Source organism: Asterias rubens, chromosome 16, assembly GCF_902459465.1.
Source record: "Asterias rubens chromosome 16, eAstRub1.3, whole genome shotgun sequence".
Classification (NCBI taxonomy): Eukaryota; Metazoa; Echinodermata; class Asteroidea; order Forcipulatida; family Asteriidae; genus Asterias; species Asterias rubens.
The window spans coordinates 1-23,504 of record NC_047077.1 but is presented as its reverse complement, the minus strand read 5'-3'; the positions used below and the strand labels follow the sequence as shown (position 1 = coordinate 23,504).

General features: G+C 38.9%; 2 long non-coding RNA genes across 2 annotated transcripts; both read left to right on the top strand.

Moving 5' to 3' along the window:
- The first annotated feature begins 4,020 nt into the window (after positions 1-4,020).
- LOC117300920 lies at positions 4,021-6,670 on the top strand. The gene is made up of 3 exons (XR_004520239.1): positions 4,021-4,263; positions 4,880-4,973; positions 6,566-6,670. It is a non-coding gene; the product is annotated as an uncharacterized LOC117300920 (long non-coding RNA).
- Positions 6,671-7,649: 979 nt separating this feature from the next.
- On the top strand, positions 7,650-17,471 carry LOC117300918. Its single transcript, XR_004520238.1, has 6 exons — positions 7,650-7,753; positions 8,645-8,752; positions 13,203-13,310; positions 14,872-14,983; positions 16,117-16,228; positions 17,277-17,471. It is a non-coding gene; the product is annotated as an uncharacterized LOC117300918 (long non-coding RNA).
- The last annotated feature ends 6,033 nt before the right edge of the window (positions 17,472-23,504 follow it).

Sequence of the window (23,504 nt, the reverse complement as noted above, 5' to 3'; positions counted from 1 at the left end):
CGACTGTTGGAAATAACTCAAAATGCAATTATTAGCATAAAACCTTACTTGGTAACAAGTAATGGGGAGAGGTTGACGTATAAAACATTGTGAGAAACGGCTCCCTTTGAAGTGACGTAGTTTTTGAGAAAGAAGTAATTTTCCACAAATTTGATTTCGAGACTTTAGATTTAGAATTAATTTGAGGTCTCGAAATCAAGCGTCAGAAACCATACAACTTAAAGGGTGTATTTTTCTTTCATTATTATCTCGCAACTTCGACAAACAATTGAGCTCTACTTTTACAAGTTGGTTATTTTGTGCAGACGTGGATGTTGAGATATACCAAGAGAAAAGACTAGTCATTGACAATTACCAATAGTGACCACTGCCTTTAAAGCTATGTGTAACGGTGCACAACAATTAGCAAACTTTTTATTTTATGATTTTCTCTGTAAACATTGTTGTTTCCATAGATTAGTTTGGTCGTCAGTTTGATGCATCTGGAATGGATGAGACTCAAGAGACTATGGACTGGTGTTGGGCGCTTCAATGCCAAGATGTGGAACCTTGCTGAGGATCCAGCCTGAGCCTCACACAATCACACTACATATTGACCAGCAACATCTCCAGTATACCTCAGGCATGTCAGGTGGGGGGAGTTTAGAATATTTTATAATTTATCTCTTTAAATACACTAAACACGTTTGATAATTTTCAAAGACCAGTCTTCTCACTTGGTGGGTGTATCCCAGCATAAGCATAAAATAACAAGCCTGTGACAATTTGGGGTCAATTGGTCATCGAAGTTCGAGAAAATGATGAAAGAAAAAACACCCTGTGTGTTTTCAGATAGGAATGAAAGACATCTGGCTAGAAGTCTTTTAATATTTTAGTGAGAAATTACCTCTTTCTCAAAATCTACGCTACTTCAGAGGGAGCCGTTTCTCACAATGTTTATACTATCAACAGCTCTCCAATGCTCATTACCAAGTCAGTTTTTAAGTTAATATTTGTTTTGAGTAATTACCAAACTTGTACCTTCCCTTTAAGGGATGGGGGTGTTTTGTTTTAGAGGTACACATAGAGGGAAACCAATGAGAGACTGGTCAAATGTTTACAAATGGAAGTCAGTGTTCTCCACACGCGTAAATTGGGAGGGCGAGCCGCCCTCCTAAAATTTAGGCCGCCCTGCCAAAGAATTGGCCGCCCTGCTAAAATTATTGGCTGCCCTGCCCAAAAAAGGACAAAGAGACTATTTTAAGACTGCATTTAATAAGATCAAACGAGTACCTGAAAAGCCAGAGTCGACTTCAAAATCATAGAATCAGGAATGCAATCGTAAACAAGCGTTAAAACACGATGTACACACGGCCACATGGTTCGTATGCCGAGTGCATCAACCAACCAATGCACACACACCACGCACACGTCGACGACCCCCAGACCATGGGAATACCCACTGCAAGCATAGTGCATGAACAGTCCGTACGCTGTTATTGGCCATTGATAGACTCCAACACAATAAACACGCTCACAAACTGACAAAGAAATGCTATACAGTGTGCTGCACGCATGTACAGAATGGTACAATGTACAGCCTCGATGTTGACTTTTGCCCATTGAGGGCTTGCGCGATGCAGGGCAAAGTTCATTGATAAATAAATATTGTTCGGTGCATTACCGATCGATGAATCTTGATTATTTTATTACAAACGAAGTTCTTAACGTCGGAACACCAATTCATGGAAATGGTTTTTGATGGAAAAAGTAATATTTAGGGCCATAATTTGGGGATAAGATCGTCCAAAACTGTGGGTTTTGGTTTTTTTTTTTTTTTTTTGAAAATTGCACACGGAGACCGTCCGATCATCATGGTCCGGTCACCCACTTTCTAAATTCTAACATGCGGCATGCCGTTCATCCCTTTGTGGTTATAATTGGCGCTGCGCACAAAGCAAAATGTATAACAAATTGTAGTTTTGATTTAGTTTTTAAAACAAGGTTGTTCCAACCGAAATGGATGTCAATCAATAGGTAGCGTCGTCATCAGGCCCAGGGGTTAACACATTATTTTAAGAAAATGGTTTTCGCAAGCATTTGTTGCTTTCACGTCCGCTGACATATCAAAATGGGCGCCATTAAACTGCCGAAACGCGTGTGTATTAAGATGAGCGTATTCACTTTATTTGTCACGCAACACGCAACACTGAACGCCAATGCAAGTGTATTACTTTTATTACACACAGCACATCCAGCGTGTGCGCGACTAACGCCCAACACAGAACGGATCAACCACAGGACTAATTGTAATATCCCTTATATTTAGATATTTTCTAGTTACACTTTCAGGGGTTATGATCGAGCTAGTCGTGCTGGGAAAAGATGGCGCGGCGAGATCGATCATCCTTGGGAACGAGGTTGCAGATTACCCTAACTGAAGCTTAAATAAAATTATAAAGTCAAACGGTAGGAGCAGAGAACTGTTGCATCAGAAACCATCCTCGACCAGTGAACTCACAAAACAAGATGACATTGCCTATGAAAAACTAAAGCACATGAGAAAGTCAACTGCTGTTGCATGTCACAAATATAAAGAAATGTACAAAATCAACTGCTGTTGCATGACTTGTATTTATCGATAAGTCACTACAGACTTCAAGGGAAACTACTAGCTGCTATAACTAATTGGCTTTACTAAAATTACTTTTAGTTCTAATACTCTTACTCTAATAAGCACTCTTGCCTCAGTACTTTCTTGAATGCTGTGAAAAAAAATCCATTGGCAATGTCTTACCACTAGACCCTAGTGGATAGAGGCAGTTCAAATCCTGCATGTATGTGTTAGTAGCGGGTGCCACAATTGCATTCGTGATGAACATATTATTTTTTGTTTACCTTACACAGATGTGTAGTAAGCACTGTGTACTCAGTCAGTACAATGCCGCACCCATAGCAACAAAGGGTCGTGGGTCCGGTGCTATGTAATGTAAGCCGATTTTACGAAACGCTAGGATTAATCCTACATATATGTACATATCTCGAGTTAGGACGAGTAACTTGTCCTTATAAGGATACATGTGCTCAATGTATCCTATACGTAGATGTCTAAGGTAATGGAACTTAACTAGTCTGAAAGCCTAAGATTAATCATATAAGTTAGGACGAATTTGATGAAATCGAAGGCAGTTATTACACTTAAAGCTAAGAGAAGGGGTTTGCCCCAGTGTTTCTGGCAGTGGCTGCTGAGTGCACCACGGAATCTCAATTACCTATAGGCCTATCAGTACTACATAATAACGTGGGTGTCAATCAGAGTCTGGGGAGGGGGGCAGTGGTAGGGTACATAATAACAAATGTCCCGCCCATGTTTTGTTGACCGCCTTTATCATGAAGCTCATGGGCATCGTTTCTGGGGGTGTCCCCCCACTGTTTGAATGGTGGGGGACACTATGTCAAGTGTCCCCCCTCAAATGAATTTAAAATGCAAAATTTTCCCGAGCCCTTCAGCGAGGCCCCGTCCCCACTGCTGTAAAGGCTTCATCAGTGACAGATTGCCCCCCCCCCCCCAGCTTAAAAAAAGGGGGGGGGGTGTGAAGGGTGGGGGACACAATATCAAGTGTTCCCCTCCCCCGATGTGTTTGACCACCTTTATCATGAAGCTCAAGTATTGCATTGTGCTTTGTGTAAGACCAAACCCTGTGTCCTGCCATGGGCATCAATCCTGTGGGCGAAGTGGGGGACACATGTCCCCCACTTTATAAAGGGTGGGGGACACTTTTTCAATTGCCCCCCCCCCCCAAACCCTGTGTCCTTCCATCGACATCAATCCTGGATGAATCGAAAAATTTCCCTATAAACCAATTCAAATGTAACCATCAGCAATGTTTTGCAGCTCATTAAGTGACAAGAAGTATCAATACAGCGCTGCCCATGATAGCCTGGCTGGGATAATGAATAATCTTATAATATTGGTTTGACCCTCTCATTGATGTGTGATAAGCGCTGTACACTCACTGCTTTCAGAGTCCTGTGGGGAGAAAAATGAACCTCAGACAGAAGATGGTTCTCATGAATGAGATTCTGAACATGGTGTAAGGATCATCATTGGTTGGAATTCTACTGGATTTCACTTTCACCTCATCTTACTCTTTCTCATCTTTGTTCTTTACAGAAGGAGAACTCAAGTCTAGTTCAGTGTCTTGAGGATGAGGAGCGTGGGAGTCTAAAGCTATAAAGCAGGTGATGTCACTGCTGGAGCATGAACTAGACCGAATAAATCAGGTATGAGAGATGAGAGGAACCATGTGGTGTGTCTTAGAGTAAAGAAATAGGAGTGCAGACAAATCCACTGCCAAGTAACATTTTCCTTATTCTAGAGTAGATCTTGGCTGCTAGGCCAATTAGCTCCTCCAGTGACAAGAAGCAAGTTTGAATGATATTAAAGGCAGTGGACAGTATTGGTTATTGTCAAAGACTAGCCTTCACAGTTAGTGTATCTCAACATATTCATAAAACAACAAACCTGTGAAAATTTGAGCTCAATCGGTCATCAAAGTTGCGAGATAATAATGAAAAAAAAATAACCCTTCTCACACGAAGTTGTGTGCGATTAGATGGTTGATTTCTAAACTTGAGGTCTCGAAATCAAATTCGTGGAAAATATCTTCTTTCTCGAAAACTATGACACTTCAGAGGGAGCCGTTTCTCACAATGTTTTATACCATCAACCTCTCCCCATTACTTGGAATCAAGAAAGGTCTTATGATAATAATTATTTTCAGAAATTACCAATAGTGTCCACTGCCTTTAACTTTGGATAAGGATAATTGTGCTCCTGGTGACAGTTTATTAGGGGGTTTTGCCTTCATCTTAATCTTTCTTTGTTTTGTTTTTACAGAAGAAGAACTCAAGTCTAGTTCAGTGTCTTGAGGATGAGGAGTGTGAAGCAGATGATGTCACTGCTTGATCATGAACTAGACCAAAGAAATCAGGTAGGAGATGAGAGGTACCATAATAATAATAATAGTTCTTATATCGCAAATTATTTCACAATAACAGTCTCAATGCACTTTACATAAGTGCCCTGGGGTGGATTTCACAAAGAGTTAGGACTAGTCTTAGTCTTATAACGAGTTAGGACGAAGAATAGCTATACGTTTTTAATATGTCTTAGGACTAGTCCATAGTTAGGACTAGTCCTATCTCTTTGTGAAATCAACCCTAGGTCATTGGGCCGATACCACTCCTTTAATTTTTCTCAGATTCCTGGGGAGTGTAAACCAGGGCAGTTGTAGCATTGGAAAGGCCTTTTTATACACAATACCCACCAACTCCCGCAGGTACCCATTTATACTACTGGCTGAAGAGAAGCAATTAAAGTGAGATATCCTGCTCGAGGACACAACTGTCATGACCAGGATTCAAACCCGCACTTCGATGGCTTAACCACCCGAACTTGAACATTGAATGTGGTGCTCTTAACCACTTGACCTTGAGAACCTGCGATGGTGTGTCTTAGAGTCGAGGAATAGAAATGCAGACAAGTCCAGTGTCAACATTCTGCTGCTGAGAGTATTGCTGATAAATATTTGTTAAGCGTAACATGTAAAATGGACAAAGTTTAAGTTCCTTCAAGCAAAATCCTGTGCTTCCTGGACACAAAATATCCGCATGTACAGGTTCAATACCACTAAAGAAGACTTGTGCATTGTCAGTAAAATTGTATTGTTGAGGGTAGATATTAACTGCTAGTCCAATAAGCTCACCCAGATGAGCTCACCCAGTGTGGAAATGTCGTGGTCGAGCGGTTAAGAGCATTAAATTCAAACTCTGGTGTTTCTGTTCACCAGAGTGTGAGTTCAAATCCCCAGCCGTGACACTTGTGTCCTTAATCAAGACACTTAACCATTGCAGTCCTTAGGCTGGGACCTAGAGCCGTTGGTCCCATGTGTTGAGATGTTAGTTTATCTTCCACATAGTTGTTCAAGTACGTACATTGTGTGGACCTCGTTTGTTCGTCAGTGTTCAAGCATTTATCACAGTTTTGCCCTGTCTTGGTTTGCTCTTCTTAATGTCAACCCTTATTGCACCAACAACATCACACTAGAGCAGGTTCGAGTGTGCACCATGGTTAAAGGCAGTGGACACTATTGGTAAATGTCAAAGACTAGCCTCCACAGTTGGTGTATCTCAACATATACATAAAATAACAAACCTGTGAAAATTTAAGCTCAATCGATCATCGAAGTTGCGAGATAATAATGAAAGAAAAATAACCCTTGTCACACGCAGTTGTGTGCGTTAAGATGGTCGATTTCGAGACCTCGAGTTCTAAATCTGAGGTCTTGAAATCAAATTCGTGGAAAATTACTTCTTTCTCGAAAACTATGGCACTTCAGAGGGAGCCGTTTCTCACAATGTTTTATATCATCCACCTCTCCCCATTACTCGTCACCGAGAAAGGTTTTATGCCAATAACTGTTTTGAGTAATTACCAATAGTGTCCACTGCCTTTAATTAAAGGTTTGACTCAAACCCAGTGTATTAGTCTAACATCAGTCTTAAACTTCTTTACACCCAACAGTTACATGTCAGAGCACAATACCTTCAGTGAGAAGAAGGATGTGAACTATTGGACTGATGATAAAGTATATGAAGGTGGATGAGGAGACACAACTGCATCACAGAATGAATGAGGTAAATTCATCCACAGTTAATGCTTAGTTTGTGAGAATTAAGTTCATTTCTGTAGAAAGAAATACTTTAACTCTTTGGGTCCACTTCACTCTACTTATAAAAACCAAGTATTATTACTTACCGGTAGAGTCAACTTACTATTTGCATATTTCCTATGCCATCGAGCAATATTGCTTAGACTTTTACATACAATAGCGCCCTCAACCTTCTTACCGACAATGCCTCGCGTTATGCAAGAAACGATGCCGTTCTCTTTTCTTTTCTCTTTGGCACATCAGTGAGACATTGTCAAACTAATAAGTCTTCAACTTATGACAGCAGCAATGTCATACAATGTACTTGGTTTTAAGCACTGCAGATATATGCACTCACAACACTGTTTTTAAAAGGCAGAGTGTACACAACACAATAAAACTAACCCATGAAAAATTCATGACAAAAGGTGGTCGCCTTTTTGAGATATCGCTGAAAATCCTGAGCGACTGCCATGAAGGAAGAATAATCCCTGATAGGAGAACACAATCTGAGAAGCGTTACTGTGATGATGCTCCTTATATTCAAATTTCTTTGGATAAAAATGATATATTTTTCTATAACCCCAGTACCTCAAAATGAAATGTCTCTCAAAATGCCTCTCAAAGCTTATGTTCTTCTTACTCATTGCCTTGGTGACCTTGAAATTTAAAATATCCTGATAGGGTGCCCTTTTCCAAGCACACAGTGCCTTGGTGTCCTTACCGTTTTAAAATTGAAACATACGGGCATGTCTTAACTTTTGTCGTTATAGTCATTAATTTTCAGAGCCATTACAAATCATAACAGGACCCTTTGTTAATAAATCAACTTAAAAACATGATCAGCCTATCTAAAGCTACATTAGCTATACAGGTGAATCCTTAAAAGATTTAGATTTTATATTTTCCAGTAAGTTCTTATTTCATTAATGCTTCCTTATGTTCACAGGTTGATGTACAAATTGATATTATGAAGAATGAGATAAACCGCCACACTAAGTATGGTCATCAGAGAACAAAGCAAAGCTGAGGACTGAAGTGCCTGGGGTACTCATTGGAATGTATGTACTCTCCAACAAAACAATGTTGTTATACCTTGGTAACAAACTGTGAAGTTTGATTGGTATATTAGAAATACCCTTTCAATGATCCTCAATCTGCAAGTGTCTTCACCAAAGACAATAATATTAACTGTTAAAGCCAGTGGACACTATTGGTAAATGTCAAAGACTAGTCTTCTCACTTGGTGTATCTCAACATATGCATAAAAAAACAAACCTGTGAAATTTTGAGCGCGATCGGTCGTCGGAGTTGCGAGATAACTATGAAAGAAAAAATACCCTTGTCACACGAAGTTGTGTGCTTTCAGATGCTTGATTTCGAGACCTTAAGTTCTAAACTTGAGGTCTCGAATTAAAATTCGTGGAAAATTACTTCTTTCTCAAAAACTATGTCACTTCAGAGGGAGCCGTTTCTCACAATGTTTTATACTATCAACCTCTCCCCATTACTTTTTACCAAGTAAGGTTTTATGGCAATAATTATTTTGAGTAATTACCAATAGTGTCCACTGCCTTTAACAAGGTAAAACAATTATGAATCGACCTTGATGTTTATAAAACAGTTTCTAATAAACTAGCAGATCACATAAACAACTACAGTTCAAAGTACGATTTGATACTTGGTTTGCAGTACCAATTTGCAGCTCATCGATACAGCGCTGCCCATGATAGCCAGGCTAATGAATAACCATTATTTACTTAGCCCCTCTCATTCATGTCTGATAAGCGATGTATACTCACTGAGTGCTGTGGGGAGAAAAATGAACCTCAGACAGAAGATGGTTCTCATGAATGAGATTCTGAACATGGTGTAAGGATCATCATTGGTTGGAATTCTACTGGATTTCACTTTCACCTCATCTCACTCTTTCTCATCTTTGTTCTTTACAGAAGGAGAACTCAAGTCTAGTTCAGTGTCTTGAGGATGAGGAGTGTGGGAGTCTAAAGCTGAAGCAGATGATGTCACTGCTGGAGCATGAACTAGACCAAAGAAATCAGGTAGGAGATGAGAGCAACCATAATAATAATCAAACGTTCTTATATCGCGCATTTCACAACAACAGTCTTTATGCGCTTTACATAAGTGCCCTGGTCATTGGGCCGTTACCAGCTCCCTTGGATGTATAAAACCCGGGCAGTTGTAGTATTTCAAATGCTTTTTCTTACACAATATTCACCAGTACCGTAGTAGAAATCCATTTATACTCCTGAGGGAAGAAAAGCAATTGTAGTGTTTCCTGCTCCAAGACATAACTGTCATCACAAGGATTTGAACCCAGAACTTGAAGTTGGTGCTCTTAACCACTGGACCATGAGAACCTGCAATGGTGTGTCTAAGAGTCGAGGAATAGGAATGCAGACAAATACACTGTCAACATTCTGCTGCTGAGAGTATTGCTGATAAATATTCTTTTAAGTTAAGCCATTTTACACTTTCAGTAAACAGTATTGTCCAAGTCCCACACTTCGTGTATCACAACTTATATATAAAATAACCAACCTGTGAAACTTTAAGCTCAATCGGTCATCAGAGTCTAAAATAATGGGAAAACCCACTCTTGTTTCCGCACGTTTCGCCGTGTCATGACATGTGTTTAAAATAAATCTGTAATTCACGCTATCGAGAATTGATATTGTTTTAATGTTTTCTCAAAAAGTAAAGCATTTCATGAAACAATATTTCAAGAGAAGTCTTTCACCATTACCTTCTGTAAACCCTGTAAATTATTTGTAAATATGTGAACTTTTGTTGTTGTTCTGTACCGAAAGTGTATAATGGCTTTAACATGTAAGGGACAAAGTTCTAAGTTCATTACAACAAATTCCTGTGCTTCCTAGACACACAATACATGCAAGTACAGTTTCAATACCACTAAAGAAGACTTGTGCATTGTCAGTAAAATTGTATTGTTGAGGGTAGATATTAACTGCTAGTCCAATAAGCTCACCCAGTTACAAGGAGCAAGTTTGAATCAAATTGAAATCTGTGTTAGTCCACAATTTGTGGGCTGTGTGAACCTCGTTACAGATTATACCACCCGCACCTGTGGAGCTGGCATCTGAGCAAATTATCTTGTTAACAACTTGGTGAGCGAAAACAAAACGAACATTCAAAATTTTGGCATTAGCTCTCCAAAACTTAACTTCAGAAAGACAGAAATCTGTAAGAACGACTGGAACGTTTTCATCAAAGGCGGCTGCGATTGTCATTTGACAGTGACGAGTCATTAATCTAGAAATACTACCAACAACGGGGGACAACGAAATAATTTGGCCTACGAATGAATGCAAATCTCTTATTGTGAGAGGTGTATATTGCTGTAGAAGAAAATCAATGGATTTATTAATCTTAACAATCCTACGATCAAGAATCTTAAGTGTGCCCTGTGCAGTGTCCCATCTCATACCTAACCAATCAATAGTAAATACAGGGCTCCAAATACTCTTAGAAATATTGTATACAAAACCTGCTTCTAAAAGATCAGAACGAATGTGGTTAGAGATGTTTAAGGCAATCTGGTTGTGTTTTGAAGATTCCTTTGGTCTAGGGATGACAATGAAACCATCATCCAAGTAGAGAGCTATTAAAACTCCACATGACCTCCAGTGGGTGACCAAAGGTTTCAGAGCTTTGGTAAATATGTAAGGAGCGGATTTGAGCCCGAAAGGCAAAACTGTAAATTCGAAATGTCTGACTACCCCGTTAATAGACCAAGAAAATCCCAGATAGCATTGGGAGGCAGGGGCAATGTCAAAATTATGGTAGCCCGATTTTAAATCGAATGTAACCATGAGAGCATTCTGTGACAGAAATTGAATACCCGATTTCCAGTCGTCCAATTTAAAGCGCGTTTTTGGTATGAATTTGTTGAGAACGCTGAGATCAAGAATAAGTCTATTTTTCTTCGAAGCTGAGCATGAGACAGATAAAGGGCTGTTCACGTAAGAAGGATGAGATTTTTCTGAAATACGGGAAGAAGCCAGTAAATCTAAAATGGTATCTGTTACAAATTTGGCCTCGCGTAAGGCCGACTTATTATTCCTGAAAAACATAGGAGGGGGTTCCTCTTCAAAAGGGATTACATAACCTTGCTTGATTATTGATAAAATCATGTCAGGGGAACCTATATCACGCCAGAATTGAACATGTTGTTTTAGTCTCCCTTTAACTGGTAAATTATCAGACTGTAAGGATGCCTTTTCAGGAAAACAATGTACCTTTAGAACGTCATCAAACTTATTGCGAATATTGTCTTTACTGTGCCTTTGGCAATGTTGAGGCGGTGCTGGTACTGGCGGTATCAAAAGACCCTGTCGGGGCAATTCCCTGGTTGCCTGCTTGGGGCAATGCTCTCTGGAACTGGTAGGATGGGGCGTGCCATGATGGGAATGGAGGTCTCTGCCTGGTGAAAGGGACGGCTGGTGTGGGTCTTGCCTGATTTCGTTAACGTGAGTAGGTGTTGGAATCAAAGGAGTAGGGGCAATTTCTGGACCAATGGCCAGACATTCCACAGGAGAAGCACGACTCAAAAGACGGCATGCCTGAAAAAACACAATTTTGAAAAAAAAGAGAGAAAGAAAAACGGCGACTGGAAATACTAAATAAAATATTTTAATTAATTTAAACCCTTTGCCCGGGGATCGGGAGGGTGGGAGGGCACTAAGTCAGGTTTAAAGTATTATTGGCAAAGATAGATGATACTCGGTGTGTTTGTGAAATCACCTGAATGGGGAAGCTGAGAAAGCGCTTCATTTATATAGGGGTACGCTTGAATGAGTTAGACTATCAAACACAATGGTATGGGTGCATCTCTGACGCAAGGAAAGCATAAAATGCAAATTAGAGAGAAGGCCTATGGCGCGCCAAACAGACAAAACTAAATTTTCATGCTACTTCGCTACGCTCATACGCATGAAAAACAGTTTGGTGTTAATGGACACGCCATAATAAAAGAAAAAGGAGGCAATAGGATTTGATTCAAATTATTTATTTACAGCATGGGATAATGGTGGGATCACAAACGGCCTTTGAAAATTGACAAAGAATAATAGGTAGGGGTTTAACAAATCGCTTTACAATACCTCGAAAAAGATGGCGATCAGGATTACCAAATGTTGGCCTAGAACCACTCTGCTGGTGTTGCGGAGCCTCATTCCGTCGCCGCTTGCGCGACTCTATATCTTTTAAAGCAGCTTCCTCTGCGACGAGCACCTTTTTCTGCTGTTCAGCAGTCAGTTTGTCGACGTTGGTTTTGTCTAGATGTGACACGGTACCCCAGCCGGCCTTGCTGGAGTCGGCTATTCGAACTTTCTGCTTTCTTTCAGAAATCAGGGTTGTCCCTTCTTGTACGGCTTGTAGGGCTGCTTCGATGTTGATATCGATGGTCAAGGCAGATTGGATTTTGCAAAGCACAATCTTGAGTTGTCCGCAGAATTCGTACTGGGCGATATTGCCTGGTCTTGACAGATCTTTGGCTTCAAGTTTGAGTTTTAGTTCTTTCAGCGCTGTAGAGTCATTAGGTGTTTTGTTGATAGCGCTAAACTTAGCGTCGAAATAGTCTTTAAACTTGTCAAAAATTTCGGCAGTTTGTACGTGGTCGCTTGAAGTAGACATGTCAGGTTTAAAGTATTATTGGCAAAGATAGATGATACTCGGTGTGTTTGTGAAATCACCTGAATGGGGAAGCTGAGAAAGCGCTTCATTTATATAGGGGTACGCTTGAATGAGTTAGACTATCAAACACAATGGTATGGGTGCATCTCTGACGCAAGGAAAGCATAAAATGCAAATTAGAGAGAAGGCCTATGGCGCGCCAAACAGACAAAACTAAATAGAAAAAAACACCCTTGTCACACGAAGTTGTGTGCTTTCAGATGCTTGATTTCGAGACCTCAAGGTCTAAACTTGAGGTCTCGAAATAAAATTCGTGGAAAATTACTTCTTTCTCAAAAACTATGTCACTTCAGAGGGAGCTGTTTCTCACAATGTTTTATACTATCAACCTCTCCCCATTACTTTTTACCAAGTAAGGTTTTATGGCAATAATTATTTTGAGTAATTACCAATAGTGTCCACTGCCTTTAACAAGGTAAAACAATTATGAATCGACCTTGATGTTTATAAAACAGTTTCTACTAAACTAGCAGATCACAAACAACTACAGTTCAAAGTACGATTTGATACTTGGTTTGCAGTACCAATTTGCAGCTCATCGATACAGCGCTGCCCATGATAGCCAGGCTAATGAATAACCGTTATTTACTTTGCCCCTCTCATTCATAAGCGATGTATACTCACTGAGTGCTGTGGGGAGAAAAATGAACCTCAGACAGAAGATGGTTCTCATGAATGAGATTCTAAACATGGTGTAAGGATCATCATTGGTTGGAATTCTACTGGATTTCACTTTCACCTCATCTTACTCTTTCTCATCTTTGTTCTTTACAGAAGGAGAACTCAAGTCTAGTTCAGTGTCTTGAGGATGAGGAGTGTGGGAGTCTAAAGTTGAAGGAGATGATGTCATTGCTGGAGCATGAACTAGACCAAAGAAATCAGGTAGGAGATGAGAGGAACCATAATAATAGTTCTTATATCGCAAATTATTTCACAATAACAGTCTCAATGCACTTTACATAAGTGCCCTGGGGAGGATTTCACAAAGAGTTAGGACTAGTCTTAGTCTTATAACGAGTTAGGACGAAGAATAGCTATACGTTTTTAATATGTCTTAGGACTAGTCCTAACTCTTTGTGAAATCAACCCTAGGTCATTGGGCAGATACCACTCCTTTAGTTTTTCAGCTTCCTGGGGAGTATAAACCGGGGCAGTTGTAGCATTGGAAAGGCCTTTTCATACACAATATCCACCACTACCCTCGCAGGTACCCATTTATACTCCAGGTTGCAGAGAAGCAATTAAAGTGAGATATCTTGCTCCAGGACACAACTGTCAAGACCAGGATTCAAACCCGCACTTCGATGGCTTAACCACTCGAACTTGAATGTGGTGCTCTTAACCACTTGACCTTGAGAACCTGCGTTGGTGTGTCTAAGAGTCGAGGAATAGAAATGCAGACAAATACACTGTCAACATTCTGCTGCTGAGAGTATTGCTGATAAATATTTGTTAAACGTAACATGTAAAATGGACAAAGTTTAAGTTCCTTCAAGCAAAATCCTGTGCTTCCTGGACACAAAATATCCGCATGTACAGGTTCAATGCCACTTAAGAAGACTTGTGCATTGTCAGTAAAATTGTATTGTTGGGAGTAGATCTTAACGGCTAGGCCAATGAGCCCACCAAGATGAGCTCACCCAGTGTGGAAATGTCGTAGCCGAGCGGTTAAGAGCATTAAATTCAAACTCAGGTGTTTCTGATCACCAGAGTGTGAGTTCAAATCCCCAGCCGTGACACTTGTGTCCTTAATCAAGACACTTAACCATTGCAGTCCTTAGGCTGGGACCTAGAGCCGTTGGTCCCATGTGTTGAGATGTTAGTTCATCTTCCACATAGTTGTTCAAGTACGTACATTGTGTGGACCTCGTTTGTTCGTCAGTGTTCAAGCATTTATCGCAGTTTTGCCCTGTCTTGGTTTGCTCTTCTGAATGTCAACCCTTATTGCACCAACAACATCGTACTAGAGCAGGTTCCAGTGTGCACCATGGTTAAAGGCAGTGGACACTATTGGTAATTGTCAAAGACTAGCCTCCACAGTTGGTGTATCTCAACATCTACATAAAATAACAAACCTGTGAAAATTTCAGCTCAACCGATCATCGGAGTTGCGAGATAATAATGAAAGAAAAATAACCCTTGTCACACGCAGTTGTGTGCGTTTAGATGGTCGATTTCGAGACCTCAAGTTCTAAATCTTAGGTCTTGAAATCAAATTCGTGGAAAATTACTTCTTTCTCGAAAACTATGGCACTTCAGAGGGAGCCGTTTCTCACAATGTTTTATATCATCAACCTCTCCCCATTACTCGTCACCGAGAAAGGTTTTATGCCAATAATTATTTTGAGTAATTACCAATAGTGTCCACTGCCTTTAATTAAAGGTTTGACTCAAACCCAGTGTATTAGTCTAACCTCAGTCTCAAACTTCTTGACCCCAACAGTTACTGTCAGAGCATCATACCTTCAGCGAGAAGAAGGATGTGAACTATTGGACTGATGATGAAGTATATGAAGGTGGATGAGGAAACACAACTGCATCACAGAATGAATGAGGTAAATACATCCACAGTTAATGCTTAGTTTGTGGGAAACAAGTTCATTTCTGTAGAAAGAAATACTTTAACTCTTTGGGTCTACTTCACTCTACTTATAATAACCAAGTCTTACTATTAACCGGTGGAGTCAATTTACTATTTGCATAGTAATGCAGACAAGTCCCCTGTCAAAAAACATTTTACTGCTCAAAGTATTGCTGACAAATGTTCTGTAAACATAGCATGTAAGGGACAAAGTTTTAGTTCGTCCAAAGAAAATCCTGTACTTTCTAGACATGAAGTATCTGCAAGAACAGATTCAATACCACTAAAGAAGACTTATGAATTGTCAGTAAAATTGTATTGTTGGGAGTAGATTCTATTAACTGAATGGCCAATAACCTCACCCAGTGACAAGGAGCAAGTTTGAATCATATTGAAACACAGTGGCAGTTAAGATGGTAGACCACCTTCCTCATTCTAGAGTAGATCTTAACTGCTCGGCCAATGAGCTCACCCAGTGACAAGGAGCAAGTTTGAATCATATTGAAATACTGAGGCAGTTGAGATGGTAGTCCACCTTCCTCATTCTAGAGTAGATCTGAACTGCTCGGCCAATGAACTCACCCAGTGACAAGGAGCAAGTTTGAATCATATTGAAACACTGTGGGAGTTTAGATGGTAATTCTTCTCCACATAGCTTTTCAAGTTTTCATCAGTGTTCAAGCATTAATCACAGTTTTGCCCTGTCTTGGTTTGCTCTTCTTAATGTCAGACATTATTGCACCAACAACATAACACTAGAGCAAGTTTGAGTTTGCACCGTGGTTTATTAAAGGTTGACTCGAACCCAGGCTGGTAGACCATTGGTTGACCACTGTGGTTGACCATTTGGAACCAGCCTCGAGCCCATGGTTTCTTACCTGGTCCCAACAGCATGTTCAATTCTAACATGTGTAAAGTGCAGAAGGGAACCAGTGACACTATAGCAAAAAGGCTGAAGGTGACTAGACTTCCAAAGTGAGTCATTTGAGTGATTGCGCATGTACAATGCTAGTCAGTAGTCAATCACGGGTCAACTAAATGTGCCCACTCGAACTTGCTCGTAGTATACTAGTCTAACCTCAGTCTCAAACTTCTTGACCCCAACAGTTACTGTCAGAACATAATACCTTCAGCAAGAAGAAGGATGTGAATTATTGGACTGATGATGAAGTATATGAAGGTGGATGAGGAGACACAACTGCATCACAGAATGAATGAGGTAAATACATCCACAGTTAATGCTTGGTTTGTGAGAAATATGTTCATTTCTGTAGAAAGAAGTACACAAAAATTCTCATTTTGTGAGAAACAAGTTCATTTCTGTGGAAAGAAATACTTCTCTTTGGGTCTACTTTACTGTACTTATAAGAACCAAGTATTATTACTTACCGGTAGAGTCAATTTACTATTTGCATATTTCCTATGCCATCGAGCAATATTGCTAGAACTTTTATATACAATAACGCCCTCAACCTTCTTACCGACAATGCCTTGCGTTATGCAAGAAACGATGTCGTTCTCTTTTCTTTTCTCTTTGGCACATTAGTGAGACATTGTCAAACTAATAAGTGTTCAACTTATGACAGCAGCAATGTCATACAATGTACTTGGTTTTTAAAGCACTGCAGATATATGCACTCACAAAACTGTTTTTAAAAGGCAAAGTGTACGTTTGGTTTTTGGAACTGTGAAATGTCGCAATCCTACACAACACAATAAAACTAACCCATGAAAAATTCATGACAAAAGGTGGTTGCCTTTTTGAGATATTGCTGAAAATCCTGAGCGATTGCCATGAAGGAAGAATAATCCCTGATAGGAGAACACAATCTGAGAAGCGTTACTGTAATGAAGCTACTTATATTCAAATTTCTTGGGATAAAAATTATATATTTTTCCATAGCCCCAGTACATCAGAGTGAAATGTCTCTCAAAATGCATTATATTATCCAAAGCTGATGTTCTTCTTACTCATTGCCTTGGTGCCCTTGAAAATTAAAATATCGTGATAGGGTGCCCTTTTCCAAGCACACAATGCCTTGGTGTCCTTACCGTTTTAAAATTGAAACATACGGGCATGTCTTAACTTTTGTCGTTATAGTCATTAATTTTCAGAGCCATTACAAATTATAACAGGACCCTTTGTTAATAAATCAACTTAAAAACATGATCAGCCTACATAAAGTTATAAAGGTGAATCCTTTAAAGATTTATATTTTATATTTCCAGTAAGTTCTTATTTCATTAATGCTTCCTTATGTTCACAGGTTGATGTACAAATTGATATTATGAAGAATGAGATAAACCGCCACACTAAGTATGGTCATCAGGGAACCAAGCAAAGCTGAGGACTGAAGTGCCTGGGGTACTCATTGGAATGTATGTACTCTCCAACAAAACAATGTTGTTATACCTTGGTAACAAACTGTGAAGTTTGATTGGTCGCGAACCAATCACGTGCTGTGCAACAAATACACATGTACCATGGCTGCACAGCGCGGCGGGTAACATGAGTGATGTAAACCGGTGTACATCACCTTGATCATTCCCAGCGTTGGTCGTTTTCCAGCGCTTAGTACGAAACGACCACGGGTTCGAGGGAACAGTAAAGAATGGTTTCTTGTTTGAACAACTGTATCACTGATTGTCTGCTATTAAATTTGGCATACTCCTGGTAATTAATGTTTAAAGATGACAACACAACTTTGAGAAGAGGAATAATCATGTTACCAAAGTATAACAAAACAATTGTGATTTGGGGTCCATGGGTTTTGGGGTCCTAAGGGGGAAAATGGCACCCTCAGCTTCGCCTTGGTTGCCATTTTCCCCCTCGGGTGTAAAAAACATCATGGACCCCGTCACAGCGTGCCACGATTGTATAATGTATCATATGGAAAATGTGGCTTGCGCTCGTGCATACTCTATGTTATTAGGCATTCTACACTTAAACAGCTAGCGCTGGGATTCAGCACTTGCACATAAGCAGAGAATGGTGATTGTTTCAAGTACTCTTCCAATAACCAATGATGTACCATCCCTTTATGATATGTTTCTTGAATACTAGAGGATTGGAATGAATGTACTCTTCCAATAACCAATGATGTACCATCCCTTTATGGTATGTTTCTTGAACACTAGAGGATTGGAATGAATGTACTCTTCCAACAACCAATGATGTACCATCCCTTTATGGTATGTTTCTTGAATACTAGAGGATTGGAATGAATGTACTCTTCCAACAACCAATGATGTACCATCCCTTTGTGATATGTTTCTTGAAAACTAGAGGATTGTAATGAATGTACTCTTCCAATAACTAATGATATACAACCCCTTTAAGATATGTTTCTTGAATACTAGAGGATTGGAATGAATGTACTCTTCCAACAACCAATGATATACAACCCCTTTAAGATATGTTTCTTGAAAACTAGAGGATTGGAATGAATGTACTCTTCCAATAACTAATGATGTACAACCCCTTTAAGATATGTTTCTTGAGAACTAGAGGATTGGAATGAATGTACTCTTCCAACAACCAATGATATACAACCCCTTTAAGATATGTTTCTTGAAAACTAGAGGATTGGAATGATGTACTCTTCCAATAACTAATGATGAACCATCCCTTTATGATATGTTTCTTGAACACTAGAGGATTGGAATGAATGTACTCTTCCAACAACCAATGATGTACCATCCCTTTATGATATGTTTCTTGAACACTAGAGGATTGGAATGAATGTACTCTTCCAATAACCAATGATGTACCATCCCTTTATGATATGGTTCTTAAATGATAGATGATTGGAATGAATGTACTCTTCCAATAACCAATGATGTACCATCCCTTTATGATATGTTTCTTGAAAACTAGAGGATTGGAATGATGTACTCTTCCAATAACCAATGATGTACCATCCCTTTATGATATGTTTCTTGAACACTAGAGGATTGGAATGAATGTACTCTTCCAATAACCAATGATGTACCATCCCTTTATGATATGTTTCTTGAAAACTAGAGGATTGGAATGAATGTACTCTTCCAATAACTAATGATGAACCATCCCTTTATGATATGTTTCTTGAACACTAGAGGATTGGAATGAATGTACTCTTCCAACAACCAATGATGTACCATCCCTTTATGATATGTTTCTTGAACACTAGAGGATTGGAATGAATGTACTCTTCCAATAACCAATGATGTACCATCCCTTTATGATATGTTCCTTGAACACTGTCACCATCATTCGATTTTAGCAAACACTTATCATGAATTCTCTCTTGAACTTTTGCTAATGGTGACCCCCGTTCAAAAACGAACACTACTGAAACTACAGACAAGAAATAATCAAAACGGCTGACAAGAAAGCGACTTTTGAATACAAGAAAATTACATTTATTTTAAATTATTAACTTAGCAAAAATTATGTTTAACTATGTCGGTTCGACTTGTGAATTCTTTCACATACAGTTTTGTTTATAACACCCTAATTGCAAACACAATGCTTGGTGATACAACTATGATTAACCCATCACGGAAGAGTTCAACCCAAGAACATACTTTAAATTTCTTATTGATTCAAGCAATCTTAAACTTCAGTTCAACTTATTAGGTAGTCAAAGTAAATAGTAAACAAAAACACAAAGCAACCGCAGCTTAATCACCTTATAGCATGACTCAATTACAAAAACTTTTCTGCGCTCTCGCTGGTTAAAAAACTTTGGGGCGAGACCACACGAACGCAAACGTAGTTTTTTACACTCTGCTGAGATGGGTAACGCACGCACAACAAAAAAACAAAAATACCACCATAGGAGTGAAATGAATGTACTCTTCTAATAACCAATGATGTACCATCCCTTTATGATATGGTTCTTAAATGATAGATGATTGGAATGAATGTACTCTTCCAATAACCAATGATGTACCATCCCTTTATGATATGTTTCTTGAAAACTAGAGGATTGGAATGATGTACTCTTCCAATAACCAATGATGTACCATCCCTTTATGATATGTTTCTCGAAAACTAGAGGATTGGAATGAATGTACTCTTCCAATAACCATTGAGATATACAACCCCTTTATGATTTCTTTTTTGAAAACTGGAAGATTAGAATGCAATTTATCTTCTAATAACCAATTATTAATCATCACTTGGTGTTGTGTTTCCATCTGAAAGCTCACTGATTCTAAAGTTCATACCAGTACCAATCCACCAGAGAAATATTTCCATCTGAAAGCTCACTGATTCTAAAGTTCATACCAGTACCAATCCACCAGAGAAATATTTCCATCTGAAAGCTCACTGATTCTAAAGTTCATACCAGTACCAATCCTCCAGAGAAATATTTCCATTTGAAAGCTCACTGATTCCAAAGTTCATACCAGTACCAATCCTCAGGAGAAATATGTCGTCTCTGAGCTCATTGATTCTAAAGTTTATACCAGCTCTACTGATTCTTAAGTTCATACCAGTACCAATCCTCAAGAGAAATAATTCCATCTGAAAGCTCACTGATTCTTAAGTTCATACCAGTACCAATCCTCCAGAGAAATATTTCCATCTGAAAGCTCACTGATTCTAAAGTTCATACCAGTACCAATCCTCTAGAGAAATATTTTCATCTGAAAGCTCACTGATTCTAAAGTTCATACCAGTATCAGTCGTTCCGAGGAATATTTTCTTTGAAAAATTTTCAAATTTAAGGCGAAGCATTTGAGGAACCCATTAATCTCTGTCCATTTTTTTGATTGCAAGATGATTTCATGATAAAAACATAGTGTACAATATATACCTCATATATAGAATCCTGTAATCTGATTGGTTAATAACAGAGTCATGGAAATAGCTGTGCCTCCTTTTTCTATCAAGATGACTTCATAGTTGACTACGCCCCGGTGACTATGCCTGCCCTGAAAATAACGGTTGCAAAGAGGTCGCTCGTGTGTTCTGTATGATAGGTTGTACATGTATGACTAGTGTTCCGTGACGCAGACAACCTTTCATTGTAGTCAGTGTTGTTTAGAAGAATCTGTGTTCGGTATATAAAAGAAATATTGACTGCATAATCGGGGCACTGTTAAAATTATAGTCCCTCGGTGATGTCAAAACCATGGCTATTCCCTAAGCTTCACTTGAGGCATAGTCATGGTATTGACATCACCTTGGGCCTATAATTTTAACAGTGCCCCTCATAGTATTCAATATTTCCATACTAATACATGAAAAGTTTATGTAGAATTCCTACATTAGTGTTAACTGCATGTTACAGGACCTGCGCAAACTTTTGAGTGAACAAATGTAATGTGTTTTTAATACTATTTCAATGTTTTTCAGCCCAGTGAAGGAAATATAGTTTCTATGAAATTTGTTGATTCAATGGATCGACATTATATATCACTTAATATTTGAATAATCTGTTGCAAACTGCTTACCAAACAAAAAATACCTACATGGTATTACTGCAAAAATAGCAAAAATAGTTAATGGCTTGACGTTTCGACTCGTGCAGAGTCTTTCTCAAAGGCTAAAGACAACAAGACTCTGCTAGGGTCGAAACGTCAGGCCAGTAACTAAATTTTGCAAATAATATTAAAGACAGAGGACACTATTGGTAAATGTCAAACACCAGTCTTCTCACTAAGAGTATCTCATCATATGCATGAAACAACAAACCTGTGAAAATTTTAGCTCAATCGATCATCAAAGTTGCGAGATAATAATGAAAAAAGAAACACCCTTGTCACACAAAGTTGTGTGCTTTCAGATGTTTGATTTCGAGACCTCAAATTCTAAATCTGAGGTTTCAAAATCAAATTCGTGGAAAATCACTTCTTTCTCGAAAAACTACGCTACTTCAGAGGGAGCCGTTTAACACAATGTTTTATACTATCAACAGGTCCCCATTACTCGTTACAATGTAAGGTTTTAAGCTAATAAGTATTTTGAGTAATTACCAAAAGCGTCCACTGCCTTTAACACAACACCAATATCATTTGTCCTTAAAATTAGTCAGGATGCAGCAAGAGCAAGTTCAGGTGGGTGACTAGATCCAGGCCATATCTCATTGCGCCCCCCTGCCTGCCCCCTTTCAATGTTGGTTCCAATTGGCGGTCTTCTTCGTTACAGTCAACATTGAGCGGGGGGACGGAAGGCGGGGGAGAAATTGTTAATTATTGTCAATGGAAAGTGGACAGGGAACGATACTAATGGGTAGATCCTTACAGACTGAGCAATAGTTGATATGTCACTTGAATGCTAAGTGGTTGGACTACCTCCATGTATCCAACTGGATCAACCAAGCCCCAGGCTCTAGTCATACTCCCATATCACTGTTTCAGAACGGTGTTGTTAGGTGATGTGACAGAGCAGAACAAGTTTTGTCAACTTTCAAAACTCAATTTGAGAGTTGTCTCCTTTAGTGCTCCATGTTTTTGGGAACAGATTTGTTCTTTTTTGCCAATCAGTATGAAAGGTATGTTGAGAAATTTATAAAAATGGACAGATGAGCCAATTACACATTAGATTTAAACTACAACTTTACTAAAGTTTTAGCACCTGAACTTGCTCCAACCTAGAGTGATTGTGTTGTTCATGGAGCATCTTTACATGTATATGTAGATGCAATATCGCTAACAAATAGGGGGTTTATAAAGACAAGAGGAAATCTGTTTGCTGATTTGCTGAAGGTTGTTTATTTTTATGCCAACAATTGATTTAAATTGATTTCCATCTTTTTTCTTAGATTTTGTTTAAATTTGTGTGTACCTTTAATGTTTATTAAATTGAAACTCGAATGCAAATGGTTGTTTGATTGATTTTAAATAAACCATAAAACATGAACCAACTCTTTTGATTGTCAGATCTCTCTCTACTTCAAGTATTGTCTCCAGTCATTTGCTCTTTAAAAATAGTACAAAAATAAAAAGATCAAAGGTAAAGTAAATCAATGGTTTCTGAAAGAGCACATTCATATCAATCCTCTAGTTTTCTAATCCATATCGAAAAGGGATGGTACACTATTGGTTAGTGGAAGAGTACATTCATTCCAATCCTCTAGTATTCAAGAAACATATCATAAAGGGATGGTACATCATTGATTATTGGAAGAGTACATTCATTCCAATCCTCTAGTTTTCAAGAAACATATCATAAAGGGATGGTACATCATTGGTTATTGGAAGAGTACATTCATTCCAATCCTCTAGTTTTCAAGAAACATACCATAAAGGGATGGTACATCATTGGTTAGTGGAAGAGTACATTCATTCCAATCCTCTAGTGTTCAAGAAACATATCGGAAAGGAATGGTACACTATTGGTTATTGGAAGAGAACATTTATTCCGATCCTCTAGTGTTCAAGAAACATATCTTAAATGGATGGTTCATCATTAGTTATTGGAAGAGTACATTCATTTCAATCCTCTAGTATTCAAGAAACATATCATAAAGGGATGGTACATCATTGGTTGTTGGAAGAGT